The sequence below is a fragment of the Pseudophryne corroboree genome, chromosome 9 (genome assembly GCF_028390025.1).
Source record: "Pseudophryne corroboree isolate aPseCor3 chromosome 9, aPseCor3.hap2, whole genome shotgun sequence".
Taxonomy (NCBI): domain Eukaryota; kingdom Metazoa; phylum Chordata; class Amphibia; order Anura; family Myobatrachidae; genus Pseudophryne; species Pseudophryne corroboree.
In genome coordinates this window covers 454,197,885-454,225,509 of record NC_086452.1, presented here as the reverse complement: position 1 = coordinate 454,225,509, position 27,625 = coordinate 454,197,885, and positions in this window count along the sequence as shown.

The window sequence follows — 27,625 nt, the reverse complement described above, 5'->3', positions numbered from 1 at the left end:
CTATGTGTAAAAAGGGGGAATCTGCCTGCCGCAATGTGTAAAAATGGGGAATCTGCCTGCCGCAATGTGTAAAAATAGGGGACTGCCTGCCGCAATGTGTAAAAAGGGGGAATCTGCCTGCCGCAATGTGTAAAAATGGGGGACTGCCTGCCGCAATGTGTAAAAACGGGGGACTGCCTGCCGCAATGTGTAAAAACGGGGGACTGCCTGCCGCAATGTGTTAAAATGGGGGACTGCCTGCCGCAATGTGTAAAAAGGGGGAATCTGCCTGCCGCAATGTGTAAAAATGAGAGACTGCCTGCCGCAATGTGTAAAAAGGGGGAATCTGCCTGCCGCTATGTGTAAAAAATGGGGAATCTGCCTGCCGCTATGTGTAAAAAGGGAGAATCTGCCTGCCGTAATGTGTAAAAAGGGGACGCTGTCTGCCGTAATGTGTAAAAAGGGGGACGCTGTCTGCCGTAATGTGTAAAAAGTGTACGCTGTCTGCCGCTATGTTTAACAAGGGCACGCTGTCTGCCGCTATGTGTAACAAGGGCACGCTGTCTGCCGTTATGTGTAAAAAGGGGACGCTGTCTGCCGTTATGTGTAAAAAGTGCACGCTGTCTGCCGTAATGTGTAAAAAGGGGGACGCTGTCTGCCGTAATGTGTAAAAAGGGGGACGCTGTCTGCCGTAATGTGTAAAAAGGGGACGCTGTCTGCCGTAATGTGTAAAAAGAGGAATCTGTCCGCTGTAAGGTGTAAAAGGGTCTCTACCTGGTGTAGTGGTGCTACTGTGCGGCGTAATTTGAAGAATGGAGACTACTGTGCACCGTTTTATGAATTGGTATTATTTTGTGGCCACACCCCTTCCCCACGAAGCCACGCCACTATGTATTTTTGCGCGCGCCTACGACGCGCACTGCCCGTTTTACATGCAGGGGTGGGGCTCCGATGCCGTTTCTTGCACACAGTGCTAAAATGTCTAGTTACGGCACTGTTGCTAGGTATCCATTTCTCTGGCCCTGAGCAGGTCCCCCTCACCAGATCCTCTCCAGGGGTGAGGGGGTGGACTTGGATGGGATGTGGGGGGGCCAAAGCATTTTGTCGCACCTGGGCCCACCGCTCGCTAGTTCCGCCACTGTGTGCGGGGTAACCTCAAGTGTCGAAGTGCCAATGATCGTGGCTGCCCACGTGAAGAATGTCTAGGGGAGATGGAGACCATGGACCATTTCCTCCTTGAGTGTCCCTTCAATATAAAGGTTTACAGAGCGGTATCAAGGGCCTTACGCATCCCGTGCCTTTCCGGGCTTAGTTATCCTGAGTGGGTTTATGGGGCGTTCAAAGGGTATAGAAGTTTGATTTAACCACAATTTTTATACTTAGTTTAGCAGTTAGGTTTCACACATGGGGTGCACAGTGTCAGGTTTCCCTCAGAGCAAAGGTCCTCCCCTGTGAGGAGGTGGTGGGAAATATTCTGCACGAGGTTAAGAGGATGATGGATATGGATAGGAAGAGGTTGGATGCTGTCGGGTGGTCCAGGCTCTGGCGCCACCTGAAACCCCCTTGAGTGGGTAGCAGAAGTCCTTTTCTTGTTCATCTTATGGCTTCCTATCCTTGACCTTCCCGTAGATTTTCTTTTTTCTGTTTTTTTCATTAAAGCGGTTTGCATGTGACTAAAAGACTTCATTCATCTTTTCGTTGCTTATGGTTATGAGATGTGTTGTTCGAATACAGTAGTTTTTTTTTTTGCTTAGATGTTAAGCAATTTTGACATTGCGTATAGTTATACAAGCTTTGTTGCTTTTTGGTTTGGATTATTGGGCAACAATTCAATGTATATTGTATGTCCTATTTTTATGAGTTTTACCATATTTATGTAATGTATGTTGCAATTTTTCTTAATAAAAGATAGCAGTATATACATGTGGGCATTATATACAGGTGCAGCAGTATATACATGTGGGCATTATACACAGGTGCAGCAGTATATATATGTGGGCTTTATACACAGGTACAGCAGTATATACATGTTGGCATTATACACAGGTGGAGCAGTATATACATGTGGGCATTATACACAGGTGGAGCAGTATATACATGTGGGCATTATACACAGGTGCAGCAGTTTATACATGTGGGAATTATAGAAGGGTGCAGCATTATATACATGTGGGCATTATACACAGGTGCAGCAGTATATACCTGTGGGCATTATATACAGGTGCATCAGTATATACATGTGGGCATTATACACAGCTACAGCAGTATATACATGTGGGCATTATACACAGGAGCAGCAGTATATACATGCGGGCATTATACACAGGTGCAGCAGTATATACATGTGGGCGTTATACACAGTTGCAGCAGTATATACATGTGGGCATTATACACAGCTACAGCAGTATATACATGTGGGCATTATACACAGGTGCAGCAGTATATACATGTGGGCGTTATACACAGGTGCAGTGGTATATACATGTTGGCATTATACACAGTTGCAGCAGTATATACATGTGGGCATTATATACAGGTGCAGCAGTATATACATGTGGGCATTATACACAGGTGCAGCAGTATATACATGTGGGCATTATACACATCTACAGCAGTATATACATGTGGCCATTCTACACAGGTGCACAGTGTATAGCTCCTAGGCCCTGGTTCTTCTTAAAAGCCTGCAGTGTTTCCCCTGGGAGCCTCCCAGGGGATGATGGATACTCCTGGGGAGGAGGATGACGGAGAGTCCCAGGCTGCAAGGCCTGAGGGAGGCCCTGGGAATTCTGACCTACCGATTGCAGTGGAAGCCTCAGTGCTGGAGGATTTGGACAGTACAGCGTTTCCAGTGATTGTGGGCCCGGTGATGAAACAGGATCCCCAACTGGAGACCCCCAAACCACAGGATGCCGGCTCTCTGGGTGAGGTAACCCAGGAAGGTGATAAGGTGAATGAGCTTGTCTGTGGTGGGGCGGGGGTTAGTGCTGGAGATGCCGAGGTTTCTGATTGCAGCCTGGAGGATTCATCATCCTCTAGTGATAAATACATGAATATGAGTCTAGAGCAATTAAGAATGGAGCAGAACCGTATATTACTTATAAAAAAAGAAGGCGTAACTGTAGCAGCAGATGGGAGAGATTTGCCCTGAAAGATGAACTTTGGGAGCTGAATGACAGTTTGGCTGCAGTTAAAAAGAGGATTAAAATGTTGCAGGATCAGGCTCTATTGCAAAAGGAAAAAGCACTGCTAGAGTCCATACCAGGGCAAGATGGCGGATGTGATGGCGGCCCGGTCCCGGCGGGTTCTGTGGCGGCATCTGGGCTCATAGTTCCAGTGGAAGACATGGAAGTGGGCAGCCAGACTGCGTAAGAAGTGGTGGATATCGTGGGCCATGATGGAGGTGAAACCTCTGGGATTGTGTCTGGTGCCGTGGATACCGAGGGGAACTGTTAGGAATATTTGTGTTTGTTTTGCCTTGCATTACCTCATTCCTGCCTCTAGGGGTCTCACTTGTTGCCTCAGGTCTGAATGGCAGTTGCACACTGCCTCTGCAGGGTAATTACCTGATTGTGTGCACCTGGAGCCCAACACCCTGCTGCTATTTAACTCCAGCTCACAGGCACCTAGTTGCAGATCATTGCGGTTCCGTATGGAGTGAGACTGGGCTCTCTCCAGTAACCCTGTCCAGATTCTGCCTTATTTGCTTCTTGGAGACTTCCCTGCAGTTTGCTAAAACGCATGTGCCTTGCTTCTGGACTTCTTACCCTGCCGGTTCAACATCTACATTTCTGGACTATTATTTGCAGTTTGTTTCCATTCCTGCCTGATCACTTCATTTTTGGGTATGTTATTTTTCCCCTGCTTGATTTAAACCCGGATTTCTTCATGTTTATTTTGCATCTATGTTTAACCTGAAATATTCCATTTATCGTATTTTGTTCCATGTAATCAAGCATCCAGTTTATATTTATTTTTACCACCACTTTTTCCACAATAAACTTTACTTAATTTTCACCTGGCTTCAGCTGACATCTTTCCAAGCACGCACACACAGAGAACTCTAGAAATCGTTACAGAATGATCTGCCAAAATAAACGTGTGCAGGAGTTTTGTTTTGATTCAGCTGAATCTCATACAATGGCTTCACTTCAGAAAGGTTCCCTGCCTCTCAAGTTTTTGCCGTTTTTGAGTTCTGCATTGCTGGTGGATTTCAGAGAGAAACTGGAGGGTATTCAAATCCTATCTTCAGAGATACTGTCTGCTCTGCCTGAAGATTCAGTAAGATTACCTGCTCCCTTTAAGGAGACGCAGGAAAAAAGGAGACATAGAAGGGATAAGAAGCTCTGTTTTTATTGCGGCAGGTCGGGACATTTTATTCAGTTATGTCCTGCTCGCAAACATAAAAAGAGCTTTCCTCATTCTGCCATAGTGCCAAATTCTGCTCAGTTATGCCACTGTGGTGCTCAAATTTCGAAAGGAGGGGTGTACGGCCAAGCGACCCCAGGAGGGGTGTCCGGCCAAGCGACCCCAGGAGGGGTGTCCGGCCAAGCGACCCCAGGAGGGGTGTCCGGCCCAGCGACCCCAGGAGGGGTGTCCGGCCCTGCGACCCCAGGAGGGGTGTCCGGCCCTGCGACCCCAGGAGGGGTGTCCGGCCCTGCGACCCCAGGAGGGGTGTCCGGCCCTGCGACCCCAGGAGGGGTGTCCGGCCCTGCGACCCCAGGAGGGGTGTCCGGCCCTGCGACCCCAGGAGGGGTGTCCGGCCCTGCGACCCCAGGAGGGGTGTCGGTCCCTGCTGCCCTTGCCTTCGGGCATGAGGTCCCTGCTGCCCTTGCCTTCGGGCATGAGGTCCCTGCTGCCCTTGCCTCACGGCATGAGGTCCCTGCTGCCCTTGCCTCACGGCATGAGGTCCCTGCTGCCCTTGCCTTCGGGCATGAGGTCCCTGCTGCCCTTGCCTTCGGGCATGAGGTCCCTGCTGCCCTTGCCTTCGGGCATGAGGTCCCTGCTGCCCTTGCCTTCGGGCATGAGGTCCCTGCTGCCCTTGCCTTCGGGCATGAGGTCCCTGCTGCCCTTGCCTCACGGCATGAGGTCCCCGCTGCCCTTGCCTCACGGCATGAGGTCCCCGCTGCCCTTGCCTCACGGCATGAGGTCCCCGCTGCCCTTGCCTCACGGCATGAGGTCCCCGCTGCCCTTGCCTCACGGCATGAGGTCCCCGCTGCCCTTGCCTCACGGCATGAGGTCCCCGCTGCCCTTGCCTCACGGCATGAGGTCCCCGCTGCCCTTGCCTCACGGCATGAGGTCCCCGCTGCCCTTGCCTCACGGCATGAGGTCCCCGCTGCCCTTGCCTCACGGCATGAGGTCCCCGCTGCCCTTGCCTCACGGCATGAGGTCCCCGCTGCCCTTGCCTCACGGCATGAGGTCCCCGCTGCCCTTGCCTCACGGCATGAGGTCCCCGCTGCCCTTGCCTCACGGCATGAGGTCCCCGCTGCCCTTGCCTCACGGCATGAGGTCCCCGCTGCCCTTGCCTCACGGCATGAGGTCCCCGCTGCCCTTGCCTCACGGCATGAGGTCCGAGAGGTGCCCGCTTCGCCAGAGGTCCGAGAGGTGCCCGCTTCGCCAGAGGTCCGAGAGGTGCCCGCTTCGCCAGAGGTCCGAGAGGTGCCCGCCTTGCCAGAGGTGCCCGCCTTGCCAGAGGTCCGAGAGGTGTCCACCTTGCCAGAGGTCCGGCCAAGGCCTGTCCAGCCCCAGGAGGGGGTTCTGCCTGTCCAGCCCCAGGAGGGGGTTCTGCCTGTCCAGCCCCAGGAGGGGGTTCTGCATGTCCAGCCCCAGGAGGGGGTTCCGCCTGTCCAGCCCCAGGAGGGGGTTCCGCCTGTCCAGCCCCAGGAGGGGGTTCCGCCTGTCCAGCCCCAGATAGAGGTGCCTGCCATGCCCGAGATCCAAGATTTGCCCGAGGATCTGCCTTACTTTTATGGAAATATCTCACTGTTTAGCTCTCTTCAGATATTATCTGAGTTTTGATGACTTGTCCCCTATTGATATCATTGCTAACGTATGTATGAGATTCAGAGGGAGGGCCTTGAAGTGGGTAAATGGTCTTATAGATAAGGGAGATCCAGTGTTACAAGATTTGCCCGGTTTCCTCAAGGCTGTGACCGAAAGATTCTGTCCATCAACTGTCCTCACTCTCCTAGATGAGTCTATAAAGGTGTGCCCGTCTGAGAACCTGCCTTTGCAGTCTGGGGAGCACCCTCAGTTTTTCAGATGTGGGCAGGTATCTCTAGGTGTTCACGCAGATTGCTCGGCAAGTTTAGCATCTTCAAATTTACCTTCCGTTCTTGATTCCATCCAGGAAAATAAGAAGTCGGTTCTACCGCTGGGTTGTGGCTCCGACTCTGAGAGTGAGCTTCTGTATGATCCTAGACTTGTTATTGATGGACCTGTATTGCCAAGTAGTGTCTTTGTGACACCTTCTAGTAAGTCTAGGCAACCCAAAAAGAAAGGAGGAAAAAAGAAGAGAAGATGAACTTTGAGGCGTCTGGAATCCGCCTGTTTAAAGGGGGGGATAATGTTAGGAATATTTGTGTTTGTTTTGCCTTGCATTACCTCATTCCTGCCTCTAGGGGTCTCACTTGTTGCCTCAGGTCTGAATGGCAGTTGCACACTGCCTCTGCAGGGTAATTACCTGATTGTGTGCACCTGGAGCCCAACACCCTGCTGCTATTTAACTCCAGCTCACAGGCACCTAGTTGCAGATCATTGCGGTTCCGTATGGAGTGAGACTGGGCTCTCTCCAGTAACCCTGTCCAGATTCTGCCTTATTTGCTTCTTGGAGACTTCCCTGCAGTTTGCTAAAACGCATGTGCCTTGCTTCTGGACTTCTTACCCTGCCGGTTCAACATCTACATTTCTGGACTATTATTTGCAGTTTGTTTCCATTCCTGCCTGATCACTTCATTTTTGGGTATGTTATTTTTCCCCTGCTTGATTTAAACCCGGATTTCTTCATGTTTATTTTGCATCTATGTTTAACCTGAAATATTCCATTTATCGTATTTTGTTCCATGTAATCAAGCATCCAGTTTATATTTATTTTTACCACCACTTTTTCCACAATAAACTTTACTTAATTTTCACCTGGCTTCAGCTGACATCTTTCCAAGCACGCACACACAGAGAACTCTAGAAATCGTTACAGGAACCCTGCAATGACGTCATCCTGTGCTTTCCATGAGGGGGAGGCGTCTCTCCCAGAGAGAGTGCTGGGTGGTGGCAATGCAGGGGGCATGGTGGCTGCCGGGGTGACGGCGGGTGCCGGAGCTCTGGTGGCTGCTACTGCTTCCTGTGGACTTGCTCCTGATGCACTTGTCTCTGAAGCTGCGGATATGGGGACGGCGCGGGCCGTGGTAGATGCTGAGGCTGGCTCTCCCTGTAAGCCAGCAGCGACTGGCTCTGGCTTAGTCGCTGTGGTGGCTGAGGGGGGCGGGGCTAAAGACGCATCATGTGTGACATCACGAGTGACATCATTAACTGCATCAATGGGAATTCCGGAGTATGAAGCCATATTAAAAACTGGGCAAAGATTGGCCCAAGGACTGCCGGCAGTTGATAAGAGCAGCTTAACCCCTGAGGAGACTACACTAGTAGAAACAGTTTACGGAGATATGGATATGCCTGTGAGGGCTTTAGCGGCCGTAAGCTTGATCCAGGCAAACCAAACTAGGATGGCTGGTAGTGCGGGTATAGAGGTCAGTAAGAAGGTAAATGTTCAAGCACCCAAGGGTCTCCCTGTAATCTCTCCTGTGGTTAGACCAGGATCTGGTTCATATGCCAAAACTTTGGAGGGTTCTGGTTGGGCTAGTACTGGTCCTCAGCTTGGGGTAAGTGGGGGTCAGCCTATAAAAAGGCGTAATGTGGTTCAGTTTAGATGGGTAGGGGAGGCTCCTTCAAAGTCGGAGTTCTTGGATATAGTATTCTCGCTGGGTTTTAGGACCGCAGACCTTTTTGCGTGCATCCATCCGGTGAGAACTCCCGACTTTGATCTGAGCCTCCTCTCCCTGAATGGCTTGCAAGCTTTTGGCTCCCAATGGGAGAAGAACAAGACCAAGGAGCCGTACTGCCATTTTAAAACCAACACCATCACCAGGCAGGATAGGGTAAAGATTACTGTTCTGGTGCGCAATGAGTCACTACCGTCCGCGGATATCGTATATTCGTTGTCCAGGTCCTGCACAGTGTTGTCCCCACTTGAGAAATTTGATTACACTAAGGGGGTCTGGGGTGGTGGCTATTCGACCTTTGTGAGGTTGCACCAGGTAGGGGCTGAGACTAAGCACATACCATCTGCTGCTTATATTGGCCGTGACCGGCTTCAGTGTTTCTATCCTGGGCAGCCCAGAACTTGTCACAAGTGTGGTGACTTTCGCCACCTTAGTAATGATTGTACGGTTGTTAAATGTGCTTTGTGTGGCCAGATGGGGCACGGGTCCCATCAGTGTAATAAGGTGAGGTGCAATCTCTGCGGAGCGGATGGCCATCCCTATAGTCTGTGCCCTAAAGCATTGCATAATCATGATGCAGGGGTGGTTGAGGAGGCACTAGAAATCAGGCCCAGTTATGAGGATAACATGGTGGTTGCTTTACAGCATCAGGATATGTTGAGGAAACTAGAAGCTGGCGGGGTAGGGAAAGTCCAGGTCGAAAGGGGGGAAGCATCTTTTCAGGCAGTGAGTAAAGGCAGGAGGAAGAAGCTGAAAAAGAGGGGGGTGGACGTTGTATGCTCTAATAGGTTTGACGTTTTGTCCTCCGCTGATGATGAGGATGAGGGGGAGGTAGTCATGGTTGGGGGAAAAGAGCTAGTGTTTGTTCCGAATACTTCTAAAAGTAAAAAGCCAAAACGGGCCTCTAATCTGTCTGTTGATGGGGTGGCAGTTACGGTCAAAGCTAAACAGGAAAAGGGGGGATGTGGTAAAGTTCAGAGCAAAACCAAGCACTTAGATAGTTCTCAGGGGATCTAGAGTGGGATCCTACAGGGACAGAGTTAAGCCAGGCCTTGGGACCGCTATTAAATAAGGTTGAGGTAGTGCAGAGTTCAGAGGGGAAGGCCCCTCAATCTCCGGGAGAGGTGATGGTGTTGGAGGAGACTCCTAGCCTTGAGGCAGGGAGCCTTACCTTTTCTCCTTTGGTGTCCTCTGGTGGGGATGATCATGGGGGCGGTTCTTGTATTATTGCCCCAAAAGCCCCTGATCCGGATCCTCCCCCAGACAGGGTTGCAAATGGGGAGGGGTGTGATATTAGGGAGGGTGTTGTTGTAGAGGGATCTAAGGGTCTGTTCTGTGAGACTGCGGTCTCAGTTGTTGGTGGGGTGGAGGTGGAAGAAATCTCTTTGTCCGATGAGGATGTTCTTCCCTTCGGGGTTACGTGTAAAAGAGTAGGGTCCTCGGACGAGTATTCTAAAAGACAAGCAAAGAAAAAGTGAATGGGGTCCTACCTCTATAATCCAAGAAACATGGATCCCTAACCTATACGATGTGCCACCATTAATGTGGCTTCCGTGTTTTCTGAACGTGCTCGTTTCTTGGCCTTTGATTTTTTTCAACACGGTTGATGTTGACTTTTTATTTTTGCAGGAGACCAGGGTAGGTGACTTGGCCACACTCCATCGGGCCAAGTGTCAGTGGAAGCGGGGGCCTTCCTTCTGGTCTCTTGCGGCCGAGGCGTCCAGTGGGTTGGCAGTGCTTTTTACTGATATGGTAAACGTGCACAGGATTATAGATTTACAGGTAGGTAGGTGCATGGTTTTAGATGTCAACCTGAGAGGACATGACCTGAGGCTAATAAACATCTATGGGCCCCATTCAAAGTGGGACAGGAAATGTCTTTTCAGGGAGAAAAAAAACGTTTCTTTTTACGGCCCGGCAGATTGTCTTTGGAGGTGATTTTAACGCCGTCATTAGGCCAAAAGACAGAGGGGACACAAAGGCGACCCTGGGCTATGATTCCAATTTTCTAGTTAGCATGGTTAGAGAGGCTGGTCTGGTGGATGTGCATGTTCGCCATTTCCCAGACCTCATAGGTTTTACCTATCATTATGGTAGTCGTAGGTCTAGGATAGATAGGTTTTTTGTTAAGGAGTCCTCGAAAACTTTGCCTCCTGAGTCAAAGCCAGTAGAGTTCTCCGATCACGTTTTTTTTCTGTGTGTTGCTTTGAACGTCTCAGAAACCCCTCAGAAAGGGCGGGGCCTTTGACGTTTGAATTCCGAGCTCCTGAAGGAGGAGGGAGTTAGACAGTCCTTTAGAGACTTTCTTCAACTACAGGAAACACTTCTGGAGGCTGGTTGGAGTAGGTCTGAGTGGTGGGAGGAGTGTAAAAAGAGGACTCGAAGGCTTTTTTAAAGGCTGGTAGCCAGGAAAAACTTGACAAAAAGATGTATCTACCAGAGCCTGAGAAAGAAACTGGATTTCTTGATCTCTGAGTGTGGAGATAGTGGGGAAATCTCCCGGGTGAAGGCTCAGATTAAGGAATATCAGTACGATCGCCTGGCTTCTTTGATTCTGGAGAGGGATTATGGAAAGTACCACTCGCCTGATCCCTACCAGAGTTGCAGAAAATCAGTTGATTTGAGGGAGGTCAGGGGCCTGTTTGATGACCAGGGTACTCTTCATGAAGACAGGGAGGGTATTTTGGGAGTCATCAGGTCCTATTACTCCAGCCTTTTGTCTGAGCAGCCACTCATCAGAGAGAGGATGGATCAGTTTCTGAGGGAGACACCTGGGCTTGAGCAACTTGATCCTTCTTTTGACTCTTTGGGGAGTGATGTGACAGTGGAGGAGGTCAAGAAAGCCATAGACGGTTTGTCTATAAAAAAAATCTCCAGGCCCAGATGGGTTAACATCTGAATTTTTTAAAGCTTTTTCAGACATCTTGGCTTCTCATCTCATGGAGGTATTTAATGAAAGCCTGGGTAAGGGATCACTCCCTCCCTCTATGAGATCCTCTGCTCTCATATTATTGTCTAAAGGTAGGGACCCGGTGCGTGTTGAGAACTGGCGCCCCATCGCTCTTCTCAATACGGAAAGAAAGATTCTGGCAAAGGTACTTTTTAATCGGCTGATGGAAGTTTCCGGGCTGTTACTTTCTCCGTCTCAGCATTGCACTGTAAAAGGCTGAAGCACCTTTAGTGCTGTCCTTGGCATCCGGGAGGCTGTGGAGCAATGTCGTGCTGAAAAATGGGGTAAGTATTTGCTGGCATTGGATCAGTCCAAGGCTTTTGACCGAGTTAATCATCAGTACCTGTGGTCTGTGCTGGAGAGGTATGGTCTTCCAGTGAGGGTGGTAGATTGGCTACATGTCATTTACAATCAGGCTGAGAGCTTCCCACTTGTCAATGGCTGGGTAGGCCCTGCTTTTGCGGTTGACTCGGGTGTCCCCTGAGCCCCCTTCTATATGTATTTGCAATTGATCCTTTTGTGCGGAGGATTGAGAGCGGTGCTGTGGCAGGGGTGCAGCTGGGCCCAGGGTTTCCGCTGAGGGTGGTGGCCTACGCAGACGATGTTACTGTGGTCCTGTCATCAGTGGCAGAGGCACGTGGCATGGAACATCTTATCTGTGAGTACTCTGAGGCTTCGTGCTCCAGAATCAATCAGGATAAGTGTGAAGCTTTCTGGATGGGGGAGGAAGGTGATGAGTTTACCCTTCCGGATAGCCTCCCCCGCGCCAGTCCAGAGATAAAAATTCTAGGTATCAAATTTGGCCGTGGTGATTATGCCACTCAGAATTGGGAGAAGAGGCTGGAAGATGCTACCAGGAAGGTGCAGTCCTGGAGAAGGTGGCAACTTTCTCTCAGGGAGAGGGTTGACTTATGCAAAACCTATCTGATTCCGCTTTTTCTGTATGTCAGTTATGTGTGCTTCTTGCCACAGTCTTTGTGGACCAAGATGAATTCTGTATTCTTCCTGATGTTATGGAGGAATAGAATGAATCTAGTCAAGAGAGGGATCACCTACAGATTGAGGGAACAGGGGGGGCTGAGTATGGTCAACCCTGTGGTGTTTTTTGCTACAACGTTTTTAAAACTGAACCTAGGGAGTTTGTTTCTAAAAACTCCCACTCGATGGGTAGAGAGTTTTAGGGCCTGGGTGTTTCCCTTCCTCAGGTTATGGATGGATGGTGGCCAAGTAAAAACCTTTCGAGTCCGGCATGACTACCTCCCAATCTACGTTATACTGTGCTTGAAGATGACAAGGCTTTGGGGGCTGGAGGTGGGTGAAGTCAAAAACTTCTCTAGAAGGGAGTTGGAGAGAAGAATTTTGCGGACTGACTTTTATGCTCCGCTGTTGTTAAGGGACTGCCCAGGCAGTGTCTGCTCAGATGGGTTGTCTTTGATTAATTCTCAAAGAATCCCACTGAAGTTCAGAGATATTGCCTGGCTTTCCTTCCAAGGGAGGCTTTATGTGCGGGGTAACCTCAAGTGTCGAAGTGCCAATGATCGTGGTTGCCCACGTGAGGAATGTCTAGGGGAGGTGGAGACAATGGACCATTTCCTCCTTGAGTGTCCCTTCAATATAAAGGTTTACAGAGCGGTATCAAGGGCCTTATGCATCCTGTGCCTTTCGGGGCTTAGTTACCCTGAGTGGGTTTATAGGGCGTTCAAAGGGTATAGAAGGTTTGATTTAACCACAATTTTTATAGTTAGTTTAGCAGTTAGGTTTCACACATGGGGTGCACGGTGTCAGGTTTCCCTCAGAGCAAAGGTCCTCCCCTGTGAGGAGGTGGTGGGAAATATTCTGCACGAGGTTAAGAGGATGATGGATATGGACAGGAAGAGGTTGGATGCTGTCGGGTGGTCCAGGCTCTGGCGCCACCTGAAACCCCCTTGAGTGGGTAGCAGAAGTCCTTTTCTTGTTCATCTTATGGCTTCCTATCCTTCACCTTCCCGTAGATTTTCTTTTTTTGTTTTTTTCATTAAAGCGGTTTGCATGTGACTAAAAGACTTCATTCATCTTATCTTATTTTATTGCTTATGGATATAATATGTGTTGTTTGTATATAGTAGGTTGTTTTTTGCTTAGATGTTAAGCAATATTGACATTGCGTATAGTTATATAAGCTTTGTTTCTTTTTGGTTTAGATTATTGGGCAACAATTTAATGTATATTGTTTGTCCTATTTTTATGAGTTTTACCATATTTATGTAATGTATGTTGCAATTTTTCTTAATAAAAGATAGCAGTATATACATGTGGGCATTATACACAGGTGCAGCAGCATATACATATAGGCGTTATACACAGGTGCAGCAGTATATACATGTGGGCATTATACACAGGTGCAGCAGTATATACATATGGGCAGGGCCGGATTAACAATGGGGCTGATGGAGCTGCAGCTCCAGGCCCACCCTCCAAAATAGGCCCACATCATTACAAATCTCTGTGCTGCAGTAGGCAGGGGAAAAAATTCCTTCTGCTGCAGCAGCCTGTGGTGTCCTAGTAGGGCTACGCCCTCTCTGCCCTCAATGCCCGAGATCCCCCCCTCCGGCCACTGCGGCGGTGGATTAAACAGTGCCGCTGAGATGGAGGCAGAGGAACTTTCCCTCTATTCCCTGCGCCGCAAATATAGTGTGACTCAGCGGCGCCTCCTCCGCGCTGGGTGACGTCACAGCGTGTGCCATCACAAAGATGCCGCCACGCCACTACCGCAGCCGGAGTCCCTGAGTCCCGGACTCCACAACACACACAGCCCGCCCAGGGCCCAGCAGCAGCTCGGTGAATGCGGCCTGACGGCAACAGCAGGGTGTCTGATATCCTCCAGACTGAGGTGAGGTATCAGACCTGTTACCTGCTGATTTACTGTATATATGGATAAAAAAAATATATATATATATTTATATATGTAGTGTGTGTATATATATATATATATACACTGTATATAGATATACTGTGTGTGTGTGTGTGTATATATATATATATATATATATATATATATATATATATATATATAGTTAGTTTCCCAGATAACCGGCACTCTGGTACCAAATACAACTGCCCCGGTGCCCTCTCTAGCTTGTTTGCAGAAATATGTTGAAAGAACGAGCGGCACTCATAGAGGACTAAAATGACGAGAATAACGACAGAGACTGCACTCCGGATAACTGAAACGTTACCGTTATCCGGAGTGCAGTCTCTGTCGTTATTCTCATCATTTTAGTCCTCTATGAGTGCCGCTCATTCTTTCAACATATATATATATATATATATATATATATATATTTATATAATTATTATTATTTTTTAAAGGACAACTCTAGGATATATTATATATACAGTAAATGTGTGTGTGTTTGAGTGTGTGTAGCCACACTCATTGTGGCTATGCCTATTCTCTTTGGTGTGTGCGTGCGAATATTCACATCAGTGATGCATACACATTGCATTGCCTAGTTGCGGGTGCGAGTAGGCGCAGCTAGTCATTGCTGCGATGCGTATGCACATACGTACCCATCGCAGCAATGATGAGCCTGGCTACATCTGTTTATATTTGTTAGTGATACGAGTCACCATGGTAACGTGAAGTTTATCCGTGATTGGTTTTCTGCAGTGGCGCAGTCCGATGACATCATCGTCTCAGCGCGGCTGGTCTTTGTCGTAACACGATGCGGTCGGAAGGAATGTTCCCTGCAGGTGAGTACATTCTGGAGTGTGTTTAGGAGTATTTGGTGGCCATTGGTTTCTGTATGTACTGTGTTTCTCCCTGACGACAGGCTGTGCCCCGAAATGAGCATTGGGCATTAGCTATATATATATATATACATATATATATATATATATATATATATATATATATATATATAGTTATAGTTCAGTGGATCTACAGTAGGATGTTCTACAATCAATAGGTCGACAGTGAAAAGGTCGACACATGAAAGGCACAACACAGCATTTTTTTTATTTTTTTATTTTGCACCATTGCACAGGGAACCCCATTTAGTGTACCGCGACCCCCCCCCCCCCCCCCCCTTTGCTTCGGGCAGGTTAGTAGTCACAATTGTAGTTCACGTGGATGGTAAAGTATGAATATGTTGAAAAAACAAAACAAAAACATATTAACCATATGTGTGTCAACCACTTGAACCTGTCAACCTTATGTACCTGTCGACCATTTACACGTCGACCTAGGGGATAATTCAGACCTGATCGGTGTTGTGCAAATTCGTAAGGCGGACGATTATCGATCGCCTGCGCATGTGTACGGACCGTAGTGCGCACGCACGAGGCCAAACTGCAAAACAATCCAGCAACTTTTTTGATTGCTAGGCGCACACAAGTTGTTTGACAGGAGGAATCGGGCATTTGGGGGTGGTAATTGGCCGTTTTCTGGGAGTGTCAAGGAAAACTCGGGCGTTCCCAAGCGTTATCAGGCTGGGTGTGTGACGCCAGCCCTGGCCTCGATCAGCCTGTTTGTATCGCACTGTAGGAGTAAGTCCTGGGCTACGCACAGACTGGAAAAATCATTGGATGGTGAGTGTGATGCGAACAGATGTGCAGCTGACCGACGTTTGCAGAGATTTTCTCGCGGCATACACACACTTGCACGGGGTGGGTTTCCACTCTGTGCGGCGACTATCTGATTGCAGACCTCTGCAAATTTGCAGAGGAGCGATCAGGTCTGAATTTGGCCCCTAATGACCTTGTCGACCTTTTGACAATGTCGAACTAATGCATGTCAACTACTTGTTGTCAACCTATTCAGTGGTCAATAATATAACACGTGGTGTACGCTTCTTATAGGCAGAGTGGAGGGGGATTGAGGTGGTTGAAGGTAGGTGGGTAGCTATGTCCTCCATGGTGCTAGCCACACCCCATAGCAAAGACCACCCCTTCCCCTCCCCCACCATGCTGGTCACACCCCCTGCAGCAGCGCACAATAGGCCTTTTATAAATTTCAGCTCCAGGCCCATCATGACCTTAATCTGGCACTGCATATGGGCGTTATACACAGGTGCAGCAGTATATACATGTGGCCATTATACACAGGTGCAGCAGTATATACATGTGGGCGTTATACACAGGTGCAGCAGTATATAGCTGTTGTGCCTACCTGCTGAAGCTGCTGTGATAGGTTGTATTGCTGCCTGGCAGAGCAGCTCTTGCTGCAGAGGAGGGAGACAGAGCATTCTGGAATTATTCCTGTACATTTAAACACCCCAGTTATTAGTTTTATGTATATTATTTAGCTCAGCAGTACTCTGCCTTTGATATATGCTGCATTAATTGAAGCAGTGACTTTAGTTGCTCCTTAAGTTACACAACAAAGTTTATGCTCTCACGTAGATGAATCTCTTTATAAAAACATGTTTTTTTGTTGATAGAACCAAAAGTCATTTGTAGATAATTAGCCAGAACACAGATATAATTCCCATTATGCTTCAGAACAATTTTCCCAATTCCTGAAATGGCCTACAGAAATTTCCCATCATTTGCTGCATTAAATATTCATGCGCTAGTTTTCCTCCGCCTGTAACCGGGGAAGCTGCGATGCCGCCCACTTGGGCTGTGCAAATATTTTACTGCGCTCGGAAAATGGGAAAATGATTCTCCCAGTGTGACGGGCTCACTAATTACAAAGAATCAAAAACATTTTAACAACTTCAGCTCGGAACAAAGTAATAGAAAATCTATACGGGGAAAGTTACAAAGTGAAGCAGAGGAATTGCTAGCAGTAAGACCGCGGACTGATGTTTCCTTCCAGGGTAATTGATATTGGACTTTCTTTGTGAAATCTTTACTTTTTTAAAGGCTGCGTGTTTGTTACTGCAGTGACTACACGCAACCAGCAGACTGAAAAAACAAGGCCCGATTTGGTGTGGAAGCAAGGTAGATAACGCATGTAACTTTGTATCCGTAACAAACCATGTTGCAATAACAGGAGTGGAAATACATTTATACTGTTTCTGTGCAAGGTAAATACTGGCTGCTTTTGCATGTAGCCCACATGTGTAAGCCAGGTTTATTTCTACACTGCAATTTAGATTTCAGTTTGGACACACCCCACCCAAATCTAACTCTCTCTGCACATGTTACATCTGCCCCCCTGCAGTGCAGCATGGTTTTGCCCAGGTGCTTGATTTTTTTTATTTGCTTCTGCATCTGAATAACCCCCAATGTGCAAAATAGCTTCAAGGAGAGCATAGGTGTGAAGATACCTATACAAGAATCCGCTACGGTCTGTCTCGTCTCCAACATGTGCAGTGGTGCAGTGATGGAACATACAAGAAGGAGAGGACGGAGGACCACCCTGCGTCAGGCGCAGGATAAACAGACAGTGGTGGCACAGGACCAGGGGGAGGGCAGACTGAGGTGACTTGGCATATGTTGGCTCCCTTTACTACAGTATACTATATAATAATCGATAGTGGTCTGTCCTTTCTCTGTCACGTACAGCGGGAGCCTGTGGTGCGCGAATCCGGGAACGGGGTAAATATACAGCGGGGAATGGGAGGGACAAAGCAGAGATGGTGCAGGATGGGGACATGAGGGGGCGAGAAGATGTAAGGGGTGGGCCGAGGTGACCTGGCTTATGGGACCCTTTCCTAGTCTATAAAATAATCAGCGACTCCCTCTCCTGTCTACATCATGTCCCAGTAGCTACGACTGCTGCAACAAAGGGATGGGACAAGTTTACGTCCAGGGAGGGTTCCAGTCTATAGATAGACAGTTAAAAGATATAGACAGTCATTAGGTAGACACCATATGGTTGACAGTCAAAAGATAGACAGGGTCAAAACTCAGACAGTCAAAAAATCCGACAGGGTCAAAAGTCAGACACTAAAAAAAAAAGTTTTTGTTTTTCTATGCTTTTTACAACTTGTGCCTCATTTACTATCCATGTCACAACCGCTAATACCTTTTTGTAAAGTTGTGGTGAGTGAAGCGAGATACCGAGCCCGCGAGGGGCCGAATTTCACCAACTTTGGCTTAAAAATGTTTAAAAACACACACAAAAAAAAAAAATTTGTGTGTCTGACTTATGCCCCTTTCTGACTTTTGACTGTCTGACTTTTGACTGTCTATGGGAGTAATTCCAAGTTGATCGCAGCAGGAATTTTGTTAGCAGTTGGGCAAAACCATGTGCACTGCAGGGGAGGCAGATATAACATGTGCAGAAAGAGTTAGATTTGGGTGGGTTATTTTGTTTCTGTGCAGGGTAAATACTGGCTGCTTTATTTTTACACTGCAATTTAGATTGCAGATTGAACTCACCACACCAAAATCTGTCTCTCTCTGCACATGTTATATCTGCCTCCCCTGCAGTGCACATGGTTTTGCCCAACTGCTAACAAAAATCCTGCTGCAATCAACTTGGAATTACCCCCTAAGTGCTATACCACTCCTGGCCAGGGAATGGAAGGGGGGGGGGGCGCAGAGAGTGAATATACAGGGGAAGGGAAAACCACACTAGCTAGCAACCCAGGGGTAATGATGGGCCAAGAATACTAGTCCCAGCACAGGGGGTAATTCAGACCTGATCGCTAGGGTGCGTTTTTTGCATCCCTGCGATCAGATAGTCGCCGCCTACAGGGGGAGGGTGTTAGATGTGTGTAGGTGTGCGATCGCTTGTGCTGGAGAGCTGCACAAACAACAGTTTGTGCAGTCTCTACTCAGCCCAGGACTTACTCTTCCAGTGCGATGATCGAGGCCGGAGCTGACGTCCGAAACCCTCCCTCCAAACGCCTGGTCACTCCTGTGTTTTCCCGGTCACTCCCTAGAAACGGTCAGTTGCCACACACAAATGCCCTCTTCTTGTCAATCTCCGTGCGTTCGCCGGATTGGTTTTTTCGCACCATCCCATCGCTGACCGGTGCTACCCGTCGCTGTGGACCGTCGCGCCTGCACATTGCGATGCATAGGCATGCGCAGTTCAGACCTGATTGCCCGCTGAACGATCAGGTCTGAATTAGCCCCCTAGTGCGCATAGCTATATATCCCCCAATCACATATATACATATATATATATATATATATATATATATATGCTGTATATTCCACAAGGAGGTTTATTCCCAGGCATGACTGCTCGCCTCCTGACACTCAGCTCAGTGATCAGGACACACTGTCAGTCAGCTGCAAGGATTAGGTAAACGGACCAGCACTGCGGGAACCAAACTATAGGCCTAAACAGTATAGAGACATAAATACACCCAGGGAAGCAAACATAGAAAAATAATAATTATCACAGCTGGTATTTACTTTAAGAAACAGCGTGGCCTAGCAGGGGGCAATAGTCAGCAGCACAGTGCAAGTGGGCAGTAATAATTATAGAGCAGGAAGGCAGCTGTGCCGCCGTAGCTGGGAGCCGGCTGTCCGTGGCAGCACGGGGTCCCGGAGACTGATTCACAGGAAAATTTTATTTTCAACTCAGGTCCAGAGTGTATGCTTGGGGGAAAGGTTGTCCACATGGAGGGGTGGCAGGGGAAGGAAGAGAGCGGAGATTAGCATAGTGGGTGCAGCGCAAAACATTGGTGCAGATGTATTAAGCCTGAACAAGTGATAAAGCAGTGATAAGTGCAAGGTGATAACGCAGCAGCCAATCAGCTCCAATATGTAAATGATATTAAGCCTGGACAAGGGATAAAGCATACCTCCCAACTGTCCCGATTTTCGCGGGACAGTCCCGTTTTTTGGGGACTGTCCCGCTGTCCCACCCGCGGGCCGCAGTGTCCCGCGGTGGGGGTGGGGCAGTTGGGAGGCTCTGTCACCCGCTGCCCTGCTTAGCAGAGCAGCGGTGAATAGACGCTGTGCGCATGCGCACAGCGTCTATTCACTGGAATCAGAGGGAGAGGGGGCATGCCAGCGGCTCACAGAGCGCTGGGCATATCCCCTCAGTGATGAAAATGGGGGCGTGGCTCACGGTCGCGGGTCCCCCACTAAACCACGCCCCCTTTTCTTAGGCCACACCCCCTTTTCGGGAGCGCGCACGGCTTCGCCGCGCGTGTGTCCCACTTCTAACAAGCTAAAAGTTGGGAGGTATGGATAAAGCAGTGATAAGTGCAAGATGATAATGCACCAGCAGCTCCAATATGCAAATTGACAGTTAGGAGCTGATTGGCTGGTGCGTTATCACCTTCAATTTATCACTGCTTTATCACTTCTCCAGGCTTAATACATCTCCCTCATTGTGAGAACACTTTCCATGAGTCTGATTCATCCAAACTCTTGGCCCAGTTTGGTAGTGGTACGCCGGTGAATGTATTCCTCCCTTGTAGTAAAAAAATCTGGACTGTTACAGAATACGGGGCAGCTGTACTAAGCCTTGGAGCGTGATAGAGTGGAGAGAGATAAAGTACCAACCAACCAGCTCCTAACTGTCATTTTTCAAACACAGCCTGTGACATGGCAGCTAGGAGCTGATTGTTTGGCGCTTTATCTCCCTGATAACGAGATTTATGGTAAGAACTTACCTTTGTTAAATCTCTTTCTGCGAGGTACACTGCACTCCACTAGCATAGACATTGGGGTGTAGAGTAGGATCTTGATCCGAGGCACCAACAGGCTCAAAGCTTTGACTGTTCCCAGAATGCACAGCGCCGCCTCCTCTATAACCCCGCCTCCCTGCACAGGAGCTCAGTTTTTAGTTAACCAGCCCAATGCAGTAGCAGGAAAAGAGACGACAACGGTTAGTAGCCACAGACACCACACACTCACTACAGGAGAGGGTGTCAGCGGCTAATGCCATACCAACCCAAAGAAGCTAAGTGCGTCAGGGTGGGCGCCTTGTGGAGCTCAGTGTACCTCGCAGAAAGAGATTTAACAAAGGTAAGTTCTTACCATAAATCTCGTTTTCTGCTGCGGGGTACACTGGGCTCCACAAGGATAGACATTGGGGATGTCCTAAAGCAGTTCCTTATGGGAGGGGACGCACTGTAGCGGGCACAAGAACCCGGCGTCCAAAGGAAGCATCCTGGGAAGCGGCAGTATCGAAGGCATAGAACCTTATGAACGTGTTCACTGAGGACCACGTAGCCGCCTTGCACAATTGTTCAAGGGTCGCACCACGGCGGGCCGCCCAAGAAGGTCCAACAGACCGAGTAGAATGGGCCGTAATGTGAGCAGGAGCGGACAGACCAGCCCTCACATAAGCATGTGCAATCACCATTCTAATCCATCTGGCCAAAGTCTGCTTGTGAGCAGGCCAGCCACGTTTGTGAAATCCAAACAGTACAAAGAGAGAATCAGATTTCCTAATGGAAGCAGTTCTCTTCACATCCAAAGACTTCTCTTTGGGAGACAGATCAGGAGAAACAAGTGCCGGAACCACAATCTCCTGGTTAAGGTGGAACGAGGAAACCACCTTAGGTAAATATCCGGGACAAGTCCTAAGAACCGCCCGGTCACGATGAAATATCAGATATGGGGAACTACAGGACAAGGCACCCAAAACCGACACTCTTCTTGCTGAAGCAATAGCCAGCAGACACACCACAGTAAGGGAAAGCCACTTAAGATCAGCTGAACTAAGAGGTTCAAACGGAGACTCTTGTAACGCCTCCAAAACCACCGACAAGTCCCAAGGAGCCACAGGCAACACAATCTGAGTAAAGGTATGCACATCAGGTAAGGTCGCAATTTTTCTCTGAAACCACACTGACAAGGCAGATATTTGAACCTTGAGGGAGGCCAGACGCAGGCCTAAGTCCAGGACCTGCTGAAGAAAAGCCAACAACTTGGCTATACTAAACTTGGAAGCGTCATAATCGTTAGATGCGCACCAAACAAAGTAAGAATGCCAGACCCTATAGTAAATCCGAGCCGAAGCAGGTTTCCGGGCCCGCAACATAGTTTGAATGACCGCCTCAGAAAACCCTTTAGCCCTTAAGACAGAAGCTTCAAGAGCCACGCCGTCAAAGACAGCCGGGCTAGGTCCTGGTAGACACAGGTGCCCTGAACGAGGAGGTCTGGGCATTGTGGAAGTAGAATTGGACACTCTGATGAGAGGCCTTGCAGGTCTGAGAACCAGTGCCGTCTGGACCACGCTGGAGCTATGAGAAGCAGAATTCCTTTTTCTTGCTTGAATTTCCGAATTACCCTGGGCAGGAGTGACACCGGAGGGAACACGTATGGCAGCCGAAACCTCCACGGAACCGCCAGCGCATCCACGAATGCTGCTTGAGGATCCCTTGTCCTTGCTCCGAAGACCGGATCCTTGTGATTGTGTCGAGACGCCATCAGATCTACGTCTGGAAGACCCCACTTTTTCACTAGGAGTTGAAACACTTCTGGATGGAGGCCCCACTCGCCGGCATGTACGTCCTGATGACTGAGAAAGTCCGCTTCCCAATTCAGGACTCCCGGAATGAAGATTGCCGATATGGCCGGTAGATGGCGTTCCACCCAATGTAGAATCCGTGAGACTTCCTTCATTGCCAGACGACTTCGAGTGCCGCCTTGATGATTTATGTAAGCCACTGTGGTGGCGTTGTCCGACTGCACTTGAATAGGACGGTTCTGAATTAAATGCTGGGCTAGGTTCAATGCATTGAAGACCGCCCGCAATTCCAGAATGTTGATAGAGAGGAGCGACTCCTCCTTGGTCCACCGACCCTGAATGGAGTGTTGCTCCAGCACCGCGCCCCAACCTCTTAGACTGGCATCTGTCGTCAACAGGACAAAGTTGGATATCCAGAAGGGACAGCCCCTGCACAATCGTTGGTCCTAGAGCCACCAGAGCAGCGACAGACGGACCTCCGGAGTCAATGAGATCATTTGAGACCTGATCCGGTGAGGCAGGCCGTCCCATTTTGCTAGAATCAGCCTCTGGAGGGGGCGAGAATGGAATTGAGCATACTCCACCATGTCGAATGCTGATACCATGAGGCCCAGCACCTGCATCGCCGAATGTATCAACACTTGCGGACGAGAAAGGAAGCAACGAATCCTGTCCTGAAGCTTCAGGACTTTCTCCTGACATAAGAACAACCTCTGGTTGTGAGTGTCCAATAGCGGTCTCAGATGCACCATGCTCTGAGCAGGGATCAGGGAGGATTTCTTCCAGTTGAATAGCCACCCGTGGGCTTGTAGAAACCGGACCGTCATATCTAGATGACGTAGGAGAAGTTCTGGGGAATTTGCCAGGATTAACAAGTCGTCCAGATACGGCAATATCCTGACCCCTTGACGGCGGAGTACCACCGTCAGCACCGCCATAACTTTGGTGAAGACTCGTGGAGCCGTTGTTAAACCAAAAGGTAACGCCTGAAACTGGTAATGGAGGTTGCCAATAGCAAACCTCAGGTATTGCTGATGTGACGCTGCTATAGGAATATGCAGGTAAGCATCCTGTATGTCCAGGGAGACCATGTAGTCCCCAGGTTCCAATGCCAGAACTATAGAGCGAAGGGTTTCCATACGGAACTTGGAAACCTTCACAAACCTGTTCAATGCCTTGAGGTTGAGAATGGGCCGGGAGGATCCATTCGGTTTCGGGACTAGAAACAGCGGAGAATAGTACCCCCGGCCCCTCTGTGCAAGAGGCACCTGTACTACGACTCCTGTATCCAGGAGGGTCTGTACCACCGAATGCAGAGTGTTTGCCTTTATCTGTCTGGCAAAATCGATAAGGGGGTCGGTCTTTGAAGGCTATGGCGTAACCTCGAGTGACGACTTCCCATACCCAGGCATCTGAAGTGGTCTTCAACCATTCCTGGGTATACCCTAGAAGCCGGCCCCCCACCCTGGGACCCCCCAGGGGGAGGCCCACCTCGTCATGTGGCAGGCTTATCGGCCTTGGAAGCTGGCTGACGGGCCGCCCAGGCTCTTTTTGGCTTTGGCTTACCAGGTATGGAAGTGCGGGCCTGCTTGTTGTACGCCTGACCTTTTGCTTTACCTGAAGGACGAAAGGGCTGAAAGGAAGTACCTTTAGCCTTCGACACAGAAGGAGCGGTACTTGGCAGACAGGCAGTTTTGGCAGTAGCCAAGTCAGCCACTATCTTATTTTCTCATACGTCCCAGAGGATGCTGGGGACTCCGTAAGGACCATGGGGTATAGACGGGCTCCACAGGAGATACGGCACCTAAAAAGAACTTTGACTATAGGTGTGCACTGGCTCCTCCCTCTATGCCCCTCCTCCAGACCTCAGTTAGATCTTGTGCCCAGAGGAGAATGGGTGCACTGCAGAGAGCTCTCCAGAGTTTTCTGTCGAAAAATAATTTTGTTAGGTTTTTTATTTTCAGGGAGTCCTGTTGGCAACAGGCTCCCTGCATCGTGGGACCGAGGCGAGAGAAGCAGAGCTGGCTTGTAAAGTTGGGCACTGCTTCTAGGCTACTGGACACCATTAGCTCCAGAGGGAGTCGGAACACAGGTCTCACCTGGGGTTCGTCCCGGAGCCGCGCCGCCACCGTCCTCCTCACAGATGCCGAAGATAGAAGCCGGGTGAGTATTGAGGAAAAGACTTCAGGCGGCAGAAGACATCAGATCTTCATGAGGTAAGCACGCAGCGGTAAGCTGCGCGCCATTGCTCCCAGTCACACACACACAAAGCAGGCACTGAAGGATGCAGGGCGCAGGGGGGCGCCCTTGGCAGCAATAAACCTCGTTTTGGCCATAAATAAGGTAGATTAGGCTGGGGGACAGTAAATCCGCGGACCCCCGCCATTTTATTAATATATGATGAAGGGACTGAAGCCCGCCGTCGGGTGGGCGGGGCTTGATCCTCAGCACTAACCAGCGCCATTTTCTCCACAGAGGCTGCATGAGAAAACGCTGGCTCCCTGTTCTCTCCCCTGCTGAGCTTCACAGGTTGGAAAAAGGAGGAGGGGGGCACTTTGGCGACGCAGTGAGTGGAGATTACGATTATAAACATATAAAAGCGCTATCTGGTTGTATATTCCAGTGTTTTTAAGCGCTGGGTGTGTGCTGGCATACTCTATCTCTCTGTCTCTCCTAAGGGCCTGGTTGGGGTTTTGTCCCCTTATAGTTAAATCCCTGTGTGTGTGGGGTGTCGGTACGTGTGTGTCGACATGTCTGAGGCGGAAGGCTTCTCCAAGGAGGAGGTGGAGCAAATGAGTGGTGTGTCCCCATCGGTTGTGCCGACTCCTGATTGGATGGACATGTGGCATACGTTGCATGCAAGTGTGGCATCTTTACATAAAAGGCTTGATAAGGCTGGTTTAGGGGGGACATCAGGCGGTCAATCCTCAGATTGGACCGACTCACAGGGCCCGTCGGGGTCTCAAAAGCGTCCCTTAACACAAGACACTACTACCGACACGGATTCTGATTCCAGTGTCGACTATGACGAAGTAAAATTGCACCCTAGGGTGACTAAAACTATTCAGTGTATGATTGTGGCAATAAGGGATGTGTTGCATATTGTGGATGAACCCTCAGTCCCCGACACAAGGGTACACATGTTTAAGGAAAAGAAACAGATTATTAATTTTCCCACATCTCATGAATTAAATGAGTTCTTTGGAAAAGCTTGGGAGACTCCGGATAAGAGACCGCAGATCCCCAAAAGAATTTATATGGCATACCCTTTCCCTAAGCAGGACAGGGAGATTTAGGAATCACCCACCACTGTGGACAAGGCCCTGACGCGCTTGTCCAAGAAAGTGGCGCTACCGTCTCCTGACACAGCGGCCCTTAAGGACCCTGCAGATCGCAGGCAAGAAACTACCTTAAAGGGTATTTATTCTCATATGGGTGCTGTGCTAAGACCGACGATTGCGTCGGCATGGGTGTGTAGCGCAATTGCAGCTTGGACAGATGAGCTGACAGATCAATTTGATACTATGGATAAGGATACTATATTCCTAACTCTAGCCCATATAAAAGACGCAGCCTTATTTATGAGGGATGCTCAAAGGGACATTGGATTGCTAGCTTCTAGGGCCAATGCCATGGCTATCTCAGCGAGAAGATCCTTATGGACTCGCCAATGGACGGGTGATGCGGATTCCAAGAAACATATGGAAGTACTACCCTATAAGGGGGATGTATTGTTTGGGGTTGGGCTGATGGACCTGGTTTCCACAGCTACAGCAGGTAAATCAAATGTTTTACCATATATTCCCCAACAGCAAAAGAAAGTAACACCCTATCAGATGCAGTCCTTTCGGTCGCACAAGTCCAAAAGAGGTCGGGGATCCTCTTTCCTCGCCAGAGGTAAGGGCAGAGGCAAGAGAGCACCTGCTGCGGCAGGTGCCCAGGAACAAAAGTCCTCCCCGGCTGCTCCAAAACCCACAGCATGACGCTGGGGCTCCCCTGAGGGAGTCAGCACCGGTGGGGGCACGTCTTCGACTTTTCAGTCAGGCCTGGGTCAGTTCGGACCTGAATCCCTGGGTGTTGGAAATAGTTTCCCAGGGTTACAAACTGGAATTCGAGGAGGTGCCCCCGCGCCGATTTTTCAAATCGGCCCTACCAGCTTCCACATCGGAAAGGGATGTAGTGTTAGCTGCAATTCAAACGCTGTGTATACAGCAAGTGATAATCAAGGTTCCCCTGCACCAGCAGGGAAGAGGTTACTACTCAATCCTATTTGTGGTCCCGAAACCGGACGGTTCGGTCAGACCGATTTTGAATCTGAAATCCCTAAACCTGTACATAAAAAGATTCAAATTAAAAATGGAATCACTCAGAGCGATAATAGCCAACATGGAGGAGGGGGAGTTTATGGTGTCTCTGGACATAAAGGATGCGTACCTTCATGTCCCCATATATGCCCCCCATCAGGAATACATGAGATTCGCTGTACAGGATTGTCATTACCAATTTCAGACGTTGCCGTTTGGACTTTCCACGGCCCCGAGGATTTTCACCAAAATAATGGCGGAAATGATGGTGGTCCTGCGCAAGCATGGAGTCACAATTATCCCATACTTGGACGATCTCCTGATAAAAGCGAGATCAAGGGATAAATTGCTGAGCAGTGTGGCGCTCTCTCTGAGAGTGCTCCAACAACACGGTTGGATTCTAAATCTACCAAAGTAACAGTTGATTCCGACAACTCGACTACCGTTCCTAGGTATGATACTGGATACGGAACAAATGAAGGTCTTTCTCCCAATAGAGAAGGCCCAAGACATCCAGAACATGGTCAGAGAACTGCTAAAACCGAAAAGGGTGTCAGTTCACCAATGCACTCGAGTTCTGGGAAAAATGGTGGCGGCCTACGAGGCCATTCCCTTCGGAAGGTTCCATGCAAAGACTTTTCAATGGGACCTTCTGGACAAGTGGTCAGGGTCCCATCTGCACTTACATCGGAAAATAACTCTGTCCCCAGGAACCAGAGTGTCCCTCCTGTGGTGGTTGCAAAGTGCTCACCTTTTGGAGGGTCCCCGGTTCGGGATTCAGGACTGGATCCTGGTTACCACGGATGCGAGCCTCCGAGGATGGGGAGCGGTCACACATGGAAAGACTTTTCAGGGTCTTTGGTCAGACCAGGAGTCCTGTCTACACATCAATGTGTTGGAACTCAGGGCCATTTACAACGGCCTTCGACAAGCGGAGAGTTTTCTTCTAAACCTACCGGTTCTGATTCAATCAGACAATGTCACAGCAGTGGCTCATGTGAACCGCCAAGGCGGGACAAGAAGCAGAGTCGCGATGGCGGAAGCCACAAGGATTCTGCGCTGGGCGGAAAATCATGTAAGC